The following is a 21,899-nucleotide window of genomic DNA, read 5'->3' as shown; positions in this document are numbered from 1 at the left end:
ATCTGAAAATGAGTTTTCTAATTTAAAGCTTATCCTTCATGTAAAGAATTTAGATGTAAAATTTATTTTTAAAATCTAAAATTTATATTTGTGTATAAGAATTTTGGTTATGAAAAAAATAAAAATTAAGTCATGTAATTAGATTACATCTAAAATTTTTCTTTTGAATGTAATAGATTTAATTTGATTAAGTAACTGATCAAACTAAGTCAAGTATTGATTAGGATTAGATCAATTAAGTTATATGATCATATAATTGTTGTTGATCAAATCCATTGAATCCCATATGTAGAATCGATTAATCTAAGGATCTAATATGACTCGATGGCTTGAACCTGATTTGCTTGAGCTAATCTATTTGGACTAATTGACCTATTAGTGTCTAAGGCAAATAATTGAGAGGTGGTTATTTAATTAATTTTGTTTGCTGATCCGATCAATTTATTGATGTCTAAGAAAAGCAATGGGGAACTCCCACCGATATCCACTTATTTGACTAATTTGAAAGATTGAGTCTTGAAAGAGGTTGCTTGGCAGTTTGGTTTAGCCCATGCCAATTAGATCAGTCATATGATGACTGATTTGATGAGATCTAAATCTAAATCTCTCCATAAATATTAATTCCATAGATCTTTCATCATTGTAGATATGCGGATATGCTACTGGTGTTAATTATTCTCGATTGGTTATAGTAGTTCAGTTATATCGAAAATATGCAACCACTCTATTAGCAAAGAGTTACTTCAGGATAAGAATGGGATTGAGCTAAATAACTGTTAGGTGAGAGACCCAATGACGGCCTTGTATCTACTTGTGAATGGTGGATCGGGCTTAACTAAGGAGTATGGTCAATAACTATTAGGTGAGCCCATATGACCTAGAGATCAAATCATTGTAACATGCTTAAAAAAATATCTGAATAAACAGTTATCCATGCATCGATGTGCATGTTACTAATAACTATTAGGTGAGGTATATGGCATCGGTAGGATCGTAGCATCCACTAAGAATCTATTTGTTGCATTAAGATTTTTGTTTCCTATCTGAAGAGTGGAGGGATCTAAAAAATTAGTAGGAGTCATTGTTTGCATCTTAAAGTTCCTAAAAGTAAATATAATTTTAAAGTATAAAAATCTAACTTGAATCTCTATTTTTATAGTTAAACAATGTCAGTCTTAAACTCTCTGACCTGCATCTTTGAATCTAATCGTTTGACTAGAACTAACTATAAAGACTGACAAAAAAATCTCAAAATTATCTTGACTTCTAAAAAACTAGATGATATACTCGATCGAAAGTCTCTAGTATTACCAAACTGTCCTACTACTGAGCAAAAAATTACTTATAAAAAGTGGATGGATGAAGATAATCAGATTAAGTGCTATGTGCTTGTATCCATGTCAAATGAGTTGCAAAGCCAACAGGAGCTTATACCCACTGCTAGAGCTATGATTACTCATCTACAAGAGTTATATGGTGAGTAGAGCCATACAGTATACTTCGAAGTATCCAAGAGACTTTTCAATCTGAAGATGCATGAAGGACAGTTAGTTTATAAGCACTATATGACAGTGATCAAGAACATTGAGGAGCTTGAAAAGATCAAGCTTGATATGCAAAAGAAATTATAGATGAATTTGATCCTTCAATCCCTTACGAGTTCATATAATCAATTTATTATAAATTTTTATATAAATAAACTTGATTGCACTATACCCAAACTAGTCAACATGTTGGTCACTATGGAAGGAACCTTGAAAAGTTCAAGGGACACTGCTGTCGCTGTGGAGCGGACTTCTTCAATCAAGAGAGAGTCTAGTTAGAAGAAAAAGAACAAATCCGCTAAGAAGTAGAAGAAAGAGGGCAAGCCAAAAAACAACGTTTCAAAAAGGGCTGAAGTAAAGGGAAAATGTTTCCACTATGATGCTGAAGGCCACTGGAGGAGGAACTGTTTACTTTATCTGGAGAGCCTAAAGACTAAAGAGGATGATAAATCTTCAGAAGATATGCTCGAAATTGAATCTAACATTATAATTTCTTCTACTTCTAGTTGAGTATTGGATTTTGATTCGAGTGCTCATATATATAACTCGATACAGGGTCTAATAGAAAGTAGAAAATTAAGAAAAGGTGACATGATTCTTTGGATCGACAATGAAGCAAAAGTTGTTGCAGAAGCTGTTGGCACTTATCCTCTTCGATTAACATCAGATTTTAGATTAGATTTAAAAGATTATTATTTTATTCCTGTAGCTAATCAAAATTTGATTTTGATGTCTATACTAGCACAGGATGGTTTTAAATTTAATTTTAATAAAGATTTTTGTTCTATTTATTTATGAAATAAATTAGTTACACGTGATCTTTTAATTGATAGTCTATATCACTTACATGTTGATGTGAATATGAATTTGAATGAGTAAATAGTGAGTACTGTAGGTCAAAAGAGATTCAAAGATGAAATTAACCAGAAGTATTTGTGGCATCATAGACTAGACCATATTGGAGAGGATAGGATAAACAAACAGAAAAAAGATGGAATCCTTGGCTCTCTTCATCTAGAGTCATATCCAGCTGGTGAATCTTATCTTCAAAACAAAATGACCAAGTTATACTTTGTAGGACATGGAGAAAGGGTCACTAAGTTACTTGCCCTAGTACATACTGATGTGTGTAGACCATTTGATGTGCAAACCAGAGGTAGTTATAGCTACTTCATCATCTTTACCGATGATCTATCTAGGTATGGGTATGTATATCTAATGAAACATAAGTCTGAAGTTTTTAAAAAATTTAAGAAATTCAGAAATAAAGTAGAAAAATAAACAGACAAATCTATTAAGGTTTTTTGATCTGATCGAGGAGGTGAATACCCTAGTCAAAAATTTTTAGGATATCTTAAGGATAACAGTATAGTCTCTTAATGGACTCCCTTCGGAATACCTCAGCTTAATGGGATATCCGATGTTAGATGTATGTCCTAGAAGTCAATCTTATCTGACACATATCATATCTCTAGGACATGATTTTGTACTTATTGGATATTTATATTATCATTCATATTTATGTGTCCATAAATCATCTAAGGAATTAACAAGATTATGATACATATTCTCAAAGAGTTGAGAATTTAAGACATATGTCATTGATGGTTGATTTCTAAATTGCTTCTGATCATAAGATCATCATAGGGATGGTGATTGATCCAAATAGACCAGTGCATGGATCACTTCCTTCAGACAGATGGATCTCAAGTCTGCAGTGTAGTAACACAAGAGTAAGAGTGCAGATGTTTGTTAGAGAACAACTAGCACTGAGCGTGACTAATACGAGAAGTCATATGGATGTCTGCTCACTCGTTAATGACTTTTTTAATACTGCAGTTGTACGACTAGTCTTTTGACCTGAGATGGCACTACTACTCACAGTGAGGCTGCTGGAGTTTGATTGATACATCAATATGGATCTTAATAAGCCCTTGTAGTAGATGTTGGCAACAGTTGGTCTACCATAGGAGTGGGATATGCATCTAGATGGGATCTATCGATCCTAGCAGAAGAGAGTAGTCCTATAAGATTTAAAAGGCTGAGTCCTTAAGTCTATGGCCATAGCAGTGTTATTAATGGAAAAAAATTTTCATAAAATCACATATGGACTCAAACTGATTAAATCTATCATATGACTGATGATAAGAATTGATGATTCATCCATGATCTGCCATTCAGTCGAAACTCACGATAGAGAGACTGTATCATCATTTATTGCACCTAAAGATTCATCACTTTTTATTTTGCTAGATTGTCATTATATATTGCTAGGTGTCACTGATGGATTGTGAGACTCACAAGCATCATCTTGATGATCGATGATCCTTGATAGATAGAGTTGAAACTGTTCCAATCCATTAAAAAGAGTTTCAATGATATTGTTATAGAGATCACAATATATCTCACTACCATATAGAATAGAACCTATGGGGTCACACACAAAAGAGATTTTTGATTGATCAGATGGTTGAATTATAATTATGAATCGTAACAAAATTTGATCATCAATTTGATTGATGATTGATCCAATACAAAAGTTGCAATCAATTAACTCGCTAAAGAGTTAGTAAGTTAAAGAAGAATTAATTAGCAATTGGATTGCTAGTTGCCTCAATTTGATTGAGCTATGAGACTTATATCAAGTCTAATTAAATTAGATTTAATTTGACTTGACATTGATTTGATTTGATCAAACATGATTGGGTTATGAGATAACCTAAATTACATGGAAGAATGATTCCTATTTGAATTAAGAATTAGATTTGATTCAATTCTTAATTAGATTAGGATGTATGAGTTCTTATTTAGACAAAAAATTCTTATTTTTATGGGTGCATCAAATTCTAATTGGATTAGGATTAAATTGAGTTTGACTCAAGCACCAAGGGAGAGTCCAAAAAGACTAGGACTCCTGCAATTAGGTGACATCTAATCTAAATAGTTTGAGCTTCAAATCAAATTTAATTTTTTATCTATTTGGATCTAATCTGCTTCTAATATGATTAGGATTGACTGAAGTTTTTTTGGATTTAAAACAGCCACCTAAAGGAGAGTCCCATGTGATTTAAATACCTTCCTTTCCATGCGCCAACTAAGTCCCACGCCACAACCAGTTTGGATGCTACCTCTCTACTTCTTTTTAGCATGTAAGAACCTTAAAAAATCCCCTTAATCATCGTGTGAAATCTGGGCACACAAGGATAAGTATGGGCGGTATGAATTATAGTAGAGTCCTAGGTGAATTGGACTCTTATCTCCTACACAATCTAGAACTCCTTTCTTCCCTATTTAAACCCAGCACCTTTGAGGCATTAGATGGCTGAGATAAGGATCATGTTTCATGCCAAAAGGAGGGACTTTGTGCATGAAATAATCAAGAGAAAAAAAAAAGAGGACGGCGTGAAGATGGAGGTGTGAGGTTTGTTTTGCTTTTCATCCTTTCTTTCTTACACAACCAAGAGTTGGTTGTTAGAACATCTCTCCCTCTCTCTTGTCCATGTTTAGACATGAATATCTTCTCTCCTCTTTATCCAAAAGTTGGACAAAATTTTTACATCTCTATTGTAGAGATTTGATGCATGAATTTTAAAAAGAAAAGAAAAGAAAGGATTCTTCTCATAATCTCTAACGTAGAGATCAACATTTTTCTACCTCTTATTCTTCTCTAAGAGTGTCTTGAGAGAAAAAAAGATTTTCAACCATTAAGATGTGATCTCTGTAAGGGAGCTAGTATCCTGATGAGACTAAAAGGCTTCTGATCAAATCAGAACTTTGTGTGGATATCTATAGAGGTCGGATGCTTGTGCGGCTACAAGGGATCTTTGAAAGACATCCATGATTATCAGTTTACGGTGAAGATTGATCGATATCAAGGTATATTCTTAATTTATTTTTTTTATTTGATTTTTATATCTAAATCTTATCTCACATATAATGATTCTATTTATGGTTTAAAGATTTGATCTTATGCATGCTTAGATTAAATAAGATTTAATCTGAAAATTTTTAAATTTCACTGCATACTTATTTTGAAAAATTTTGTATGCATAAAACTATAAAACTCCAACAATAGTGTCAAAGTCACGTCATATGCATGAGACTAAGATTTAGATCTAAAATTTGTAGAAAAAAATTTCAGATCTGAAAGGTTTTGATATCCTTCTGACATAAGGTTACTCTGGCATAACCTGTTATGCTGCATGGTTGTCCTAGAATGATGTTAAAATTTTTAATTAAATTAAATTTTTAGATCTAATTTTTTCAGTATATATGTGATATATGTTTTGTTATTTAGATCTGAAAAAAATTTTGAGATCTATTTTGATTCATATGTGTAATATATGAAAGCATATTTAGGGCAAAAATTTATTTTTATGATCTGAACTTGTTTATGTATATGATACATATATATATATATATGATCTAAAATTATTTTGAGATAAAAAATTTACACTTTATGTAAAAAATTTAAATCTAAAAATTTAGATTTAAGATCTAAAATTAGTGTTTGTACATGAGAAATTGATCATGGGTAGAACAAATTAGGTCATATAATTGGATTACGTTTGATTTGATCATATTGGGTCTAAATCGATTTAATTTTTGATCAAATCAAGTCAAGTGTTGATTAAAATGAGATCAATGGAACTCAAGATCATATAATTATTGTTGATCGAATGGATTGACACCTATATATAGAATCAATTAATCTAAAGACCTAATTCGGCTTTATGGTCCAAATCTGATTCACCTAAGCTAACCTATTTGGATCAATTATCCAATTGATGTCTAAGATAAATAATTAAAAGATGGTTATTTAATTGGTTCTATTCGCTTATCTAGCTAATTTATTGGTATCTAAGGAAAGCAATAGGGGGACCCCCACCAATCTCCACTTATCTGATCGATTTGAAAGATTGAGTCTCAAATATACTTGCTTGATGGTTTGATTTAGCCCATACCAATTACATCAGTTATGTGATGACTGATTAGATGAGATCTAAATTTAAATCTCTCCATAAATATTAAGTCTAAGATATTCCACCATTGTAGATGTGCGGGCGTGCTACCGACATTGATTGTTCTCGACTGGTCATAGTGGTTCAGTTGCATCAGAAACACGCAATCATTCTATTAGCAAAGAGTTGCTCTAGAGTAAATATGGGGTTAAACCCAATAATTATTAGGTGAGAGATCGAATGACAGCTTTGTACCTGCTTGTGAATGGTGGGTCTAACTTAACTGAGTGCAGGTAATAACTGTTAGGTGAGCCCACATGACTTAGAGATCAAGTAGCTGCAGCATACTTAGAGAAGTATCTGAACAAAGAGTTATCCATGCATCGATGTTTATTTGTATTATCAATAACTGTTAGATGAGGTGCACGGCATCGGTGAGACTGCAGCATCCACTAGAAATTCAATTGTTGTGTTAAGATTTTTATTTCTCCACCTGGAGAGTGTGGGAGATCTGATAAAATAGTGAGAGTCTCTTTTTGCATCCAAAAATTCTTAGAGCAAATTATGAAATTAGTATAAACATCTAATTAGAATTTTTGCTCTCTACTGTTTATTGTGTCAGTTTCTAATCTTCTAGTTTGAATCCTAGATATCAATTGATTAACCGAGACCAATTATATAGACTGGCTCACATACTTAAAAATTATTCTTAATTTAAAAAAAATTAAGCAATATTCTCTACCAAATTGTTCTGATATTAACAACCCCTCCAACCCATAGTCAATGAGCTATACTTGATGAGTGGATAGATAATGATAATAAAGATAGGTGCTACATGTTAAAATTTATGTTAGATGAACTCCAACATATGCATGAGTACATATTTACTACCAACGACATTGATTCATCTACAAGTATTATGAGGTGATCAGAGATACACAGCACATCTGATGCGTGATGGGCAGTCAGTCTATAATCGTTATATGATAATGATCAAGGACATTAAGGAGCTTGAAAGGCTCGACATGACCATACACAAAGAATTGCTTATAAATTTGATCCTGCAATCTCTGATTAGTTTATATGGATAGTTTATTGTCAACTACCATATGAAAGATCATCTTGGCATCTTATCTGAATTGGTCAAAGTGTTGAAAACAAAGAAACTTTGAAAGAGTTCAAAGATAAATACCTGGAGAGCCTAAAAAAATAATGACACACCTAGACTAGGTATGTCAAAATTGCTCAATACTATCCTTATGATTTTCTCTTCTTCTAGTTGAGCTGTGGACTCTAATGTAGAGTCGATGGAAAGATGGAGGGCTGAGGAAGTAACCCTTAAATTGGTTATAGGGCAATAATTGCTGTTGTCATCATGGGTATCTATCCTTTGTGATTATCATCTAGATTTAGTTTCTAGAGACAGTTTCTATCATTTGCATGGTGATACATTTGTGAACTTAATTGAGCAAGCAGTGAATGCCATTGGATCTGAGAGATCCAAAATTGAGATAAACTTAAAGTATATGTGAAACCTTAGATTAAGTCATATTAGAGAAGAAATGATTCACAAACTGAAGAAATATGGGCCTTTAGGCTCATTGACTGTCGAGTCATACCTAGTTTGTGCATCATCTCTTTGAGAAAATATGATCAAGCTACTCTTATGGGACAAGAGAAAAAGGACCACTGAGATACTTATCCTTGTATATATTTAATATGTGTAGCCCATATGATGTGCTAATCAAGGAGATATCTCTATTTCATTATCTTTATCGATGATCAATTATGGTATGGATAAGTATATGAGATACAAATCTAAAATTTTTGAAAGGTTCAAAGAATTCAGATGTAAAGTAGAGAAGCAAATCAAAAAATTTCTAAAGATACTTCGATCGGATCAAGGATGTAATACCAATAAAAATTTTTTTTCGATTATCTCATAAAATAGCATAGTTTCATATTGGACTGCTCTTAGTATATCTCAGCTCAATGAGATAAAAAGAGTCATGGAACTATATGAGATATGGTCTGATTCATAATGAACTTCACTGATTTATTTATATTTTTTTAGAGACATGCTTTATTTCTATGGAATTAGATTCTCTCAAAGCCTGTTCCTACCACACCGTATTAGATATGGCATGGTGGGAACTGAATCTTAATTATTTTAAAATTCAAAGATGTCCAGATTGTGTCTAAGATAGTAGGTGGATATATTAAAGGATAGGTCTATAAAGCTCATCCTAAAAAAATTTAGGATATTATCTTTTGAAAGGATTATAATATAATTGTAACCTGACTTGTTACCTTCTTAAAAAATTATTTAATCAAGATGAAGCAGTGGGAGAAAAGTTAAGCTCGAAGAGAGTGTCTCTGAAGAGCAGTAAATCTTGGAACCTTAAGAACCTATTCATCATGAGCCAGTAGACATATATTCCTTCTCCACCTCGTACACATAGTAGAATCTCCAATCCTCTGAAAAGGTACTTAGGTATGCTTAACAGAGGATGTAGAGAAAGATGTTTCTCATAGGAGATGGAAAGCATAGAAGGATCCCAGAACCTACAACGAGGTAATGTGAGACATCGACTCCAAGAAAAGAATGTGAAATAGCTTTCTTGAGTAGAGATTTTTTGAAGATTTTTATATAGAATAGCCTATAAATTTTACTTCTCATGATAGGAGATCAAAAAGTCTATAATTATCTTAAAGTTAGAATAGTCATCTCGATGATATGATCAAATTATTTGATTAGAAAAGAGAAATTATATGGTTTTCAAAAGAGTCAGTGGGAGTATCCAATGCTGACATCAGTTAAAATATAATTAAATATAGATTTCTCCATAAAAGACATAAAGCGAGCATCCTAAAGATCTATAGAGTTAGATGCAATTGAATACTTGTATTTTTATAGATAAAGTACAGAGAGTAGATGTTGAAAGGGTTCAGCATAGAAATCTTGAAGAGAAATCTGCTACCATCTTGAGTATAGATATGTGTTATATAATGTACTTGAACTGATATAGATAATACTATGAATGTCACGAGTAAATATCAGTTGTTTCTAGACTAAGAGTGCTGAATTACTGTGAAAATATTCTGAAGCTCTTAAGAAGAACTGAGGATATATTCTTAATTTGAAAAAGGATCAAAGCTTGGAGTGGGAGGATACACCAATTTAAATTTTATGTCTGATATTGATGGTAGAATGTCTACATTATGAGGTGTGTTCCTATATCGATATCATGAAAGGGTTTCAAATAATTGATTGATGGAAGCTGAGTTATTGTAGATGCGTAGGATGCATTCTGGATCTAATGTTAATTACAGAATTGATTGTCATGCTATCAGATACCATGACACTATACTGCAAAGATAATGGTACCATAGCCCTTGCTAAGGAGCCTAGGTCTCACCAGATATCCAAGCACATAGAGCAGTAGAACATGCGACTACCTCAAGTAGAAATACATAGAGGTGCAGACAGCAAACTTCACATGTGATATGGATTACCTACTGGTAAGTCACTTAGCTAGCCTAAGACTAAAGTCTGTCTTATGAAGATGGAGCTTGGTACATGGCAAATTATTTTTAGTACAAATGGGAGATTGTTGGATGTATGCCCTAGAAGTCAATCTTGGCTGACACATATCATATCTCTAGGATATAATTTTGTACTTATTGGATATTTATGTTATCATTCATGTTTATGTGTCTATGAGTCATCCAAGGGATTAACAAGATGATGACACATATTCTCAAAGAGTTGAAAATTTGAGACATATGTCATTGATGGTTGATTCCTAAATTGCTCCTGTCATAGGATCTTTATGGGAATGGTGATTGATCTGAATAGACTAGTGCACAGATCACTTTCTTCGGACAGATGGATCTCGAGTCTGCAGTGTAGAGACATTGGAACGAGAGTGTAGGTGGTTGTTAGAGAACAACTAACACTGAGCGTGACCAACATGAGAAGTCATATAGATGTCTGCTCACTCGTTAGTGACTTTCTCGATGCTGCAGTTGTATGATTGATCTTTTGATCTGAGATGGCACTACTACTCACAATGAAGCTGCTGGAGTTTGACTGACACATCAACATGGGTCTCAATGAGCCCTTATAGTGGATGTTGGCGATAGTTGGTCCACTGTAAGAGTGAAATATGCATCAAGATGAGATCTATCGACCCTAACAGAAGTGAGTAATCCTATAAAATTTAAGAGGCTGAGTCCTTAAGTCTATGACCATAGCAGTGTGATTGATGAAAAAAAATTTCATAAAATCACATATAGACTCAAGCTGATTGAATCTATCATATGACTGATGATGAGGTTTGACAATTCATCCATGATCTATCATTCAGTCGGAATTCATGATAGAGAAAGTGTATCATACGTTAACTGTACCTAAAGATTCATCACCTTTTATTCTGTTGGATTACTACTACATATTATTAGGTGTCACTAGTAGATTGTGAGACTCACGAGCATCATCTTGATGATCGATGATCTTTGATGGACAGAGTTAGAACTGTTCCAATCTATTGAAAAGAGTTTCAATGATATTGTGATAGAGATCCCAATATATCTCACTACCAGATAGAATAGAACCTATGGGGTCACACATAAAAGAAGTTTTTGACTGATCAAATAGTTGAATTATGATTATGAATCGTAACAAAATTTGATTATCAATTTGATTGATGATTGATCCAATGCAAAAGTTGCAACCAATTAACTCGCTAAAGAGTTAGTGAGTTAAAAGAGGATTAATTAGTACTTGAATTGCTAGTTGGCTCAATTTGATTAAGCTATGGGACTTGCATCAACTCTAATTAAATTGAATTTAATTTGACTTGACATGGGTTTGATTTGATCAAACATGATTGGGTTATGAGATAACCTAAATTGTATGGGAGAATGATTCCTATTTGAATTAGAATTTGAGTTTGACTGAATTCTTAATTAAACTAAGATGTATAAGTTTCTATTTAGATTAAGAATTCTCATTTCTATGGGTGCATCAAATTCTAATTGGATTATGATTAAATTGAGTTTAACTCAAGTACTAAGGGAGAGTCCAAAAGGACTAGGACTCCTTCTCCAATTAGGTAATATCTAATCTAAATAGTTTGATCTCCAAATCAGATTTAATGTTTTATCTATTTAGGTCTAATCTGATCCTAATATGATTAAGATTGATTGGAGTTTTATTGGATTTAAAACAACCATCTAAAGGAGAGTCCCATGTGATTTAAATACCTTTCCATGCACCAACTAAGTCCCATGCCACAACCAGTTTGGACGCCACCTCTCCACTTCTTTTTAGCATGTAAGAACCTTAAGAAATCCCCTTAATCATCATGTGAAACCTGGGTGCACAAGGAGAAGTATGGGTAGTATGAATTATGGTACAGTCCTAGGTGAATTGGACTCTTATCTCCTACACAATCTAGTTTTCCTCTCTTCCCTATTTAAACCCAGCACCTTTGAGAAGTTAGATGGCTGAGATAAAGATCAGGTTTGACGCCAAAAGCAGGGGCTTTGTGTGTGAAATAATCAAGAGAAAAAAAAAAGAGGGACGGTGTGAAGATGGAGGTGTGAGGTTTGTTTTGCTTTTCATCCTTTTTTTCTTATACAACCAAGAGTTGGTTGTTAGGACATTTCTCCCTCCCTCTTGTCAATATTTGGATATAGATGTCTCTTCTCCTCTTTTTCTAAAAGTTGGACAAAATTTTTACATTTCTATTGTAGAGATTTGGTGCATGGATTTTAGGAAGAAAATAGAAGAAAGGATTCTTCTGATGATCTCTAGCATAGAGATCAACATCCTCCTACCTCTTCTTCTTCTCTAAGAGTGTCTTGAGAGAAAAAAATTTTCAACCATCAAGATGCAATCTCTACAAAGGAGCTAGCATCCTAGTGAGATCAAAAGGCTTCTGATCAGATCAGAGCCTCATGTGGATACCCATAGAGGTCAGACGCTTGTGCAGCTACAAGAGATTTTTGAAAGACATCCATGATCATCAATTCACGATGAAGATTGATCCATGCCAAGGTATGTTCTTAATTTATTTTTTATTATTTGATTTTTGTATTTGAATCTTATCTCATATATGATGATCCTGTTTATGGTTTGAAGATTTGATCTTATGCATGCTTAGATTAAATTAGATTTAATTTGAAAATTTTTAAATTCTACTGTATACTTGTTTTAAAAAATTTTGCATGCATAAAATCATGAAACTCTAACATCCGAAAGGAGAAATAGGACCCTATTAAATATGGTCAAGTCCATGATGAGCTTCACTGATTTTACCCTTACACCTTTGGGGACATACCTTATTAACTATAATTCATCTGTTGAATAGGGTTCTATCAAAATCTATTCCTAGCACACTATATGAGATATGGTATGGTAAGAAATCAAGTCTAAGTTATCTTAAAACTTAAGGATGTCCGGCCTATGTCAAGAGATAGATGGCTGATAAATTAGAGGATAGATCTATAGTAGCTCGTTTTATTGGATATCTAAAAGAATCTAAGGGATGCTACTTCTACTTTTCACAAGATCACAATGTGATTGTGCATCAGAATACGATATTCCTAGAAGAACAGTTTATCCAGGATGGTGGTAGTAGGAGGTTAGTTGAGCTCGAAGAGAAAGTCTCTGAATAATAAAGAGCTATAGATCCTCAGGAACCCATTACTCATGATTTTCAGAAACCCATTATTCATGAGCCAGTAGTTAATATTCCTCTACCATCTCATAGATCTAGTAGGATCTTCTGACCTCATGAAAGGTACATGGGTATGCTTACAGAGAAAATAAAAAAAATATTCTTTATGAGAGATAAAGATCATGATGATGATTCTTCTAATACCTTTGACGAGGTGATATCTGACATCGATTTTTAGAAATAGTTAGATGTAATAAAGTCAAAAATTGACTCGATGCATTCGAACCAAGTATGGATCTTAATGGATCCATCAAAAGGTATTGTACCCATTGGGTGTAAATGAATCTATAAAAAAAAAATAAGTGCAGATGGTAAGGTGGAGACCTATAAAGCTAGGCTTGTGGCAAAAGGTTATAGCTAGCGCAAAGACATTGACTATCAAGAAATCTTCTCGCTCGTAGCCATGCTAAAATTTATCCATACTCTACTTGCTATTACAGCTTATTATGATTATGAAATCTAATAGATGGATGTGAAAATTATTTTTCTAAATTGATATTTTGAGGAAGATATCTATATAGAGCAGCCTTTGAGTTTCACATTTGGTGATGGTGATCACAGAGTCTGCAAGCTGTAAAGGTCTATATATGGATTAAAACAAGCTTCTCAGAGTTAGAATCTTCATTTTGATGATGTAATCAAATCATTTAATTTCATCAAGAATGAAGAGAAATCTTGTGTATACAAAAGAATCAGCGAGAGTGCAATAATATTTTTCGTATTGTACATGGATGATATTCTTCTCATTAAGAATGATATTCTCATGTTGACTATGGTCAAAAGATAGTTGTCTAAAGAATTCTCTATGAAAGACTTAAGAGAAGAATTCTATATTTTTGGAATAAAAATCTATAAAGATAGATCTAAAAGGATGCTAGGCTTATCATAAAAGCTGTACATAGAGAAAGTGTTGAAAAGGTTCAGCATAAAAAATTCTAAAAGAAGATTTTTACCTCTTAAGCATGGTATTCATCTTATCAAGATGATGCATCCGACCACATCTGAGAAAGTTCAATGCATGAGTAGGATTCCTTATGCCTCAGCCATAGGGAGCTTCATGTATGCCATGCTGTGTACTCGACCTGATATTGCCTTTACTGTGAGTATCACAAGTAGGTATCAGTCGAATCCAAACGAGGAGCACTGGATAGCTATGAAGAACATCCTTAAGTACTTGAGAAGAACTAACTGGATTTATTCTTGATTTTTGAAAAAGATTTTGAGTTGCAAGTCGAGAGGTATACTAATTCAAACTTCATATCTGATGCTGATGATAGAATGTCAACATCAGGATGTATTCTTGTTTGATATTTTGGAAGGATTCTGAATAATCGATCAATGAAAGCTGAGCATGCTGTAGATGTGTAGGATGAATTCTGATTCTAATGTTAGTTGTATAACTAGATGTCATACTATTATATACCATTATATAGTACTGCAAAGATAATAGCACCATAGCCCTTACTAAAAAGCCAAGGTCTCATCAGAAGTCCAAGCACATAGAGCAATAGTATACGTGACTATCTGAAAAAAAAAATATATCGAGGTGCGAAAAATAGACTCCATGGACAACATGGCAGACCCACTGATAAAGTAATTGTACCAACCAAAGATGGAAGTCCACCTTGAGAAGATGGGATTTAGAATAGTGGCCAATTGACTTTTGTCCAAGTAAAAGATTGTTAGATGTATATCCTAGAAGCTAATATGGCTCACATATTATAATAAAATTAGGATATAATTTTATACTTAATACATTGATTTGATCAATAAAAGGATAAATTTATTTTTTATTCAAGTGTGATGTGTCCTTGAATCATCCACGAAATTAATATTTTGATACATATTCTCAAAGTATTGAGAATTAAAGACATGTATTTAATTTCTAAATACTTCAGATCATAGTATCATTATAAGGATGGTGATCGATCTGGATAGACCGACGCACAGATCGCTTTCTTCAAAGTAGATGAGTCTTTGGTCTATAGTATAGAGATACTGAGCGATGAGTGCGGGTAGTTGTTAGAGAGCAACCAGTACTGAACATGACTATATGAGAGATCACTTGGATTTCTACTCGATCGTCAATGATTGTCTTGATGCTATAGTTGTGTGAATAGTCTTTTAATCTGTGATAGTACGATTCCTCATAGTGAGACTGCTGGAGTTTGACTGACATATAAACATGATCTGAATGAGCTCTTGTAGTAGATGTTGACGATAATTGATCCATTATAGAAGTAGGATGCACAATAAGATAGAATCTATCGATCTTGATGAAGAGTAGTCATATGGGATTTGAGAAGCTAAGTACGAGAGTCTATAGCCACAGCAGTGTAATTGATGGAAAAGAATTTCTATAAGGATCACAATTAGACTTGAGCTAATCAAATCTATCATATAACTGATGATAAGGTTTGATGATTTATTCATAATCTACCATCTAGTCGAGACTCACGATAAAGGGACTGAATCACACGTGAACTACACCTTAAGGTTCTTTTTTGGTTCTATTGGGTTGCCACTATATATGCTAGGTGTCACTAATAGATTGTGAGAGCTCACTAGGATTGCTCAGGATCAACAATCCTTAATGAGTTAAAGTAAAATTATTTCGATCCATTGAAAAGAGTTTCAATGATACTATGATAAAGATCATTATATATCTTACTATCAGATAGAATTAAACCTATGAGATCACATAACAAAGAGATTAGACTCAGAATAAGCAATTAGGCTTATGAAATCTCTATTGGATTTAGAGAAATCCGATTAGCTTCAGGATAATCTTGCTAGCACATGATTGGATCCAATTTTTTCTTTACGTTTAAATTTTTTATTTGATAAGATTAATTTAAATTTAATTACTTACTAATAACATAAATAAATTAGATTTATTAGGCTCCAATTGTTGGGTGTCTAAGATTTTGGATCAAATGAATTAAGAGTTCAAGCCCTTAATTAATTTTTTTGATAGTTTTGATTGGGCGCCACTTGATTTGATCAAGTCGGGCATCCCCACTCATTAGAGGGTGTGTGGGACCAGCATGGGACGTCCCATGGGTACCATGTGATGTGTGTATTTGTGGGTGCAAAAGCTTCAATAGTTGACGCCTAAAGGATCTCCTAAAGGGAGTCAAATAACTAAAAGAATAAAGATTCCTAATACAAGTAGAAGTTGTATTAAGTGATTATTTGATTTTTGAATATGATTCAAACCTTATGTCTATTTAAAGGAACCTTTCCTAAAGCTTCTAGGCAATTGAACCAACAGCCCTACACCTCCATAGAGTAGTCCATGCCCCTTCTTTTCTTCTCCCCTCTCCTCCCTTGAAGATCCAATGCCCAAGCCTTGGGCATCCTCCATCTTCCATGCCTAAAGGAGTTTGGGTGTCTCCTTTACTTTCTGATTTTTAGTCTCTGATTACTTCATAACCAAAAGAAGAAAAGCAAGAGAAGAAGAGAAAAAAAAGATCAAAGAAAGGATCAAAGAGTTAATCGCGATTCAGACTTCATTCAGATTCACAGGCTGATTTTTTTTAGAAAAAAAAATTAATATCAAAGAAGATTATTTTAGACTGATCTTGAGTAGATATCTATAGAAGCTGGATGCTTGCGCTGCTAAGGAAGAACCTATTCTCTTGTAGATCCAAATTTGAAGAAAAAATTTGTGAAATAATTATGTGATTCGATTACATATTCAATTTCAGCATATATTTAATTACAGCATATGAAGTAGATCCTATTGCTTTATATTTTATATATATATGATGTAGATTAAAAGTATTTTAATCTTTTATTCTGCTGTATTATTTAGAAAAAAATTTTTGAAACATATATGCATGCTCCGACATGAAATTTCCAACATGCTATAGAGATAGTATATAATTTTTTTTTATTTTTTTTGAATATGAGATAATTTTAAAATTTAAAGTCTATCTTCATCATTTTTTATCTAAATAATTATCATTAGAGTATCATCACAAAAGATTATCTCGATCTGGTAGCCCTAGATATGTCGATCATTAAAATTTAATTTTGATAACAACGAACAGTCGCACGACGATCGGATAGATAGACACTATCGATGGGTCTGAAAATTTGCAACGATGATCTTAGTAATACTTATATCATACTATCAAAATTTTACTTCAATCAGATATCATTATCATGATTAATTTAGCGTAGGATGATTTAGATCGTTAAATAAAAAATAAATAATGAAAAGATCAAATGTCATCTACTTATAAGATAATTTTTTAAATAAATAATTTTTGCTATTATTTTGATCATTTATACGATGATGATTGTAAAATTCAAACCATGCGTATATGAATGATCTAAAAATATATGTCGTTTGCTACTCATTTTTAAATTTCTTAAGTAATTATACTTGTACTTTTGTAAGATGTGCTCAAGTAGATTCCAATATATACGCATGGTTTAAATTTTATGATCACCAATACAAATGATTAAAGTACTAATAAAGATTATTTATCCAAAGAATCACCTCATTCGGATGTCGATTGGCCTTGTGATCACTCATTTTTTATTTAATGATCAAAATTATTCTGTACTAAATTAATCATGCTAATAATGTCTGATTGAAGTAAAATTTTGATAGTGTACTATAAATATCATCAAGATCATCATCATAAATTTTCAGATCTAATGGTAGTCTCTATTTATCAGATCATCATACGATCATTCATGATCATCAAAATTAAATTTTAATGATTGACAAAGCTAGGGCTATCAGATCGAGATGATCTTTTATGAGAATATTCTAATGATAATTATTTAAATAATAAATAATGAAGATATGCTTGAAATTTGATTTCACTATTACATGTTCATGTAATCATCTAAAATTATTTGTAAGTATTGACTAAATTTTTTAAAATTCTAATTTGAGAGATAAAACGATATTTTTTTCATAAAATTATCATCACAATCGCATAGATCTAGAAAGGTTATATAAAATTAAAACAAATTTATTGAAATCTGATATTTAGATAAAAAATTATGGAATGACAAAGTTTTTACCTACGACAGCGGCTATAGTAACCGCTGCCGTAGGTCACCTATAGTAGTAGTTATAGTAACTGCTACTATAGGTCCGATCTACGATAGCGGTTATCCATAACTGCTGCCGTAGGTTATGCCTACTGTAGCGATTACAAATAACCACTGCCGTAAGTTCTATGGTAACTGTTTTAGAAACTACTGCCATATAAGTGCTGCCATAGCCCTTTGTTTTAGTAGGGATCGATAAAAATACTATTACACATTTTTGATGTGGTTAAAATATCTTCTCATTCATTCATCCTTTTTTAACAATAAATTTAACAAAATTTTATATTCTTTTAATATAATCTTTACTGGATCTTGACTTATTTATCCAATTTTTGTCCATTTTATGAGAATAATAAATGAATCACAATTCACCTAAAAAATTTATGCAAGTAAAATACTAGAAATATTAAGTGGTGGACACCTAACTTTATAAATTAAACAAAATATCATATTAAGAAATGAAATGAAATGTTTCTATTGCACTATGTGCAAATTTGAAGGATTTTTACTTACAAATTGAGTGGATCCAAAATGGATAGTTTTCAATAACAGGATAAATGGGCTTCTTTAATTTATGGTGGGCTTATTTGATTTATGGTTGGAAAGTCCTCAAACCTATTTAATTTCAGATAATGCATTTTAAAATATGTAAAACATGATCAAAAACATATCTTCTTGATTTATGTTCCATTATGCATTTCCCAACAAAACTCTATAGTTAGGACATTTCTAGCAAATAACGCCAAAGCACCCTCTTGAAGAAACTTAAATATCAAAAAACTTCAGATGATATGATACAATGATTTGCAAGCCAAGAAAAAACAAAACCATGCACTTTGGCTAGCAAATGAGCCTCAAACAAAATCCATGAGCCTGCAGGATTTTAGAAGGGGATCAATGCTTGTCTAAGGCACAAAGATTTCTAAGAAAAATAGCACCTTGTGTAGGTTCTATTACTTAGTATGAACTATCTAGTTCGACATCCTTGCAGGTTCTCCATTCCTTTCCCTCTAATTATACAAGAACTCTAACCAAAATAGCACTTCATATTTATCTTTTTCCTACTACGACCTCACATGCACTAATGTATTTGTCAAGATACCCAAAGTATAGGTATGGAATTATTAAAAGGAAAATTATGATTCATCTCAAAATCATCTAATTCTTAAGATTTAGTAGCCAAATAGACTTAAAATTTTGAGTTTGCAATATAATAGCTAAAAGGGATTACAAGCTTCTGTGATCGGTATGCTCAAGCATATGCATCTATAAGATACATGTAGCATTACTAAAACATACTCATATGGTTTTGTCTCTAAAAATTATTTCTAGCCTAACTCACAAGAACAAGAGTAATAATTTGAAAAAATATTAATAAATTAACAATATGGTGACATTAACTATTATGAGAACCAAAAGCCCCCTACTTCAAGAACAAGAGTAATAATTTGAAAAAATATTAATAAATTAACAATATGGTGACATTAACTATTATGAGAACCAAAAGCCCCCTACTTCAACAAAGGCAGGAAGATTTTATCATAATAACATGCTATGAAACAAATGCAACTCAAAAAATAAATCAAATACTCACGAATTCAAAGATCTCCTTAATTATGCAACTCAGAAAATAAATCAAGAAAATATATTCTTCACATTGTATAAGAAGAAAAACAGAAGCCAAATTTCTCAAACTATGATTGGAATGGAAGTCTAAGAGGAACTTAAAGAAATAGATAATAAACTTCAAACTCATTAGTAGAAATCATCGAATGTCACGAGATCGACATAAAATTAGTAAGAAAAGTACTATCATGAAAAATCAAAAGATTAAAAAACCAATGTTAGAGAGAAAGAAAACCCTAACATCTTAGATTTAGACTCAGCATCAAATTTTTGATTTTAAAAAAAAAAAAGAAAATCTGGCATCAAGAACTAAGACAATGAAGCCAAGAAACAAGGGTCAGATTTATAGCCAAACCTGAGATGTGCAAAGGATCGATAGATTTCTTCTTGATGAGCTCCTTGCTCAAATCTACAAACGAGGAGCTCGGAGGAGGAATTAGAGGAGGTGGATCCAAGGATGGGAGAAGATCGGAGGAGGAATTGGAGGAGCTCACGAGGAGAGACGGGATTGATGGAGAGCAACTGGGATCGAAGGATAAAAAGGAGGAGAAAAGATTAGGGCAATCGATTTTAGGGATGGGATATATGGCTTCCGATGATGCTTATTAGCGTCGTCTTGTTCTTCCACTTAAACAATGGTTATAAGCATCATTTATGCCCGATCATTGCTGACGCTAAGCAAATTAGCACCGTAAAAGATACCAAATTATTTTACAACATATATAAGCGCCATTAGACTATGATGCTTTCAAAAAGTGTTGGCAAGAATATTTGCTAATGCTGGAGGAAGCATCAGCATATTTAAGTTGGCAAGGACCCTCTCCTGTAATGTTGGTAGCCACCGCAAATCTTCAGTATATAGTACTATGTGTGGCAAGTGGCCATCCGATTATTTTTTGTCCTTTTCACCATCCTCTTCGTAAAGATAACATTTGGTATCATTTCCTATTTTTTATTTTCTATTTTAAAAAATTAAAAATTATTTTTATTTTTTTATATTGTATTTTTTAAAATCTGTTTAAAACTCTTCTCTTCACATCTTCTTCCCCCTAAAATATAGCAAAATCCACCCTCCTACTCCCACTCATTCTCCACCTCCTCTCCTCCTCTTCATTTCCTCGTCTACTTAGGCACTCGATCTGCTTGTCATAGTGGGAGCGGATGGGGACGATGCCAAAAATGAAATCGACGAACTTGACAGCGTGAGAGCAGCTGCCAAAGAAGAAGTCGAGGCTAGGATCATTCTCAATGATATGGAGGGCACGGGCAGCAGCACCGTGGTAGAGGATGAGCTGCTAGAATAAGAAGAAGGTGCGGCGGTGGGCGACATGCTAGCGGAGCTGGACGGCGGTGAGCCACCGATCGGGGTCGAGGTGGGCGTGGGAACAGGGAGCAAAGCTAGTGGTAGATGGTGAGGTTGATGAGGTGGGACTGTTCGAGGATGGCACCATGGAGGACCTCACAGTGGACACGGGGCTTGAGGTGGAGGCACTTGGAGTGGGGGTCGGTCTAGATGAGGAGCTTGGGTGAGGGGCTTGCTGAGGTGGTGGAGGCTGAAGGCGAGAAGCTCCTTGGACTCAGGATCAGTAGGGACCCAAGTGCATAGGGGGTGGAGGTATCTGTGGCACTCGGGGCAGTGGAGGATGGTGGTGCGGTGGGGGAGGCCCTCGATGATGTCGACATGGGAGCGGAGGCAATGCATGCATATGTTGGCCAGATTGAAGGTCATTTTCATGGTGATGTCCTCCAGCCTTAAGCATGAAAAAAAAATAAAAACCTAAAACCACTTTTTAGTATTTAGGAAAACAACCAGCATAATTTTTTTTAAATGCTACATTAATTGAAAAATACTGCTCTCAACCAAACATGTTTATTACTTTTTAAAAATAAAAAAATCAAAAATCAAAAACCACAATGATACCAAACAGGTCCTAAATTTTCTAATT

At 33.3% G+C, this 21,899-nt stretch overlaps 1 pseudogene; it reads right to left on the bottom strand.

The window, feature by feature from the left end:
* The window catches only part of LOC140857420 (uncharacterized), a 31,267-nt pseudogene extending 9,585 nt beyond the window's left edge, over nt 1-21,682 (bottom strand).
* Between the last annotated feature and the right edge of the window lie 217 nt (nt 21,683-21,899).

The sequence above is a fragment of the Elaeis guineensis genome, chromosome 4 (assembly GCF_000442705.2).
Source record: "Elaeis guineensis isolate ETL-2024a chromosome 4, EG11, whole genome shotgun sequence".
NCBI classification, from domain to species: domain Eukaryota; kingdom Viridiplantae; phylum Streptophyta; class Magnoliopsida; order Arecales; family Arecaceae; genus Elaeis; species Elaeis guineensis.
Note: the sequence above shows the minus strand (reverse complement) of the source record. Positions and strands in the feature narration are given on the sequence as shown.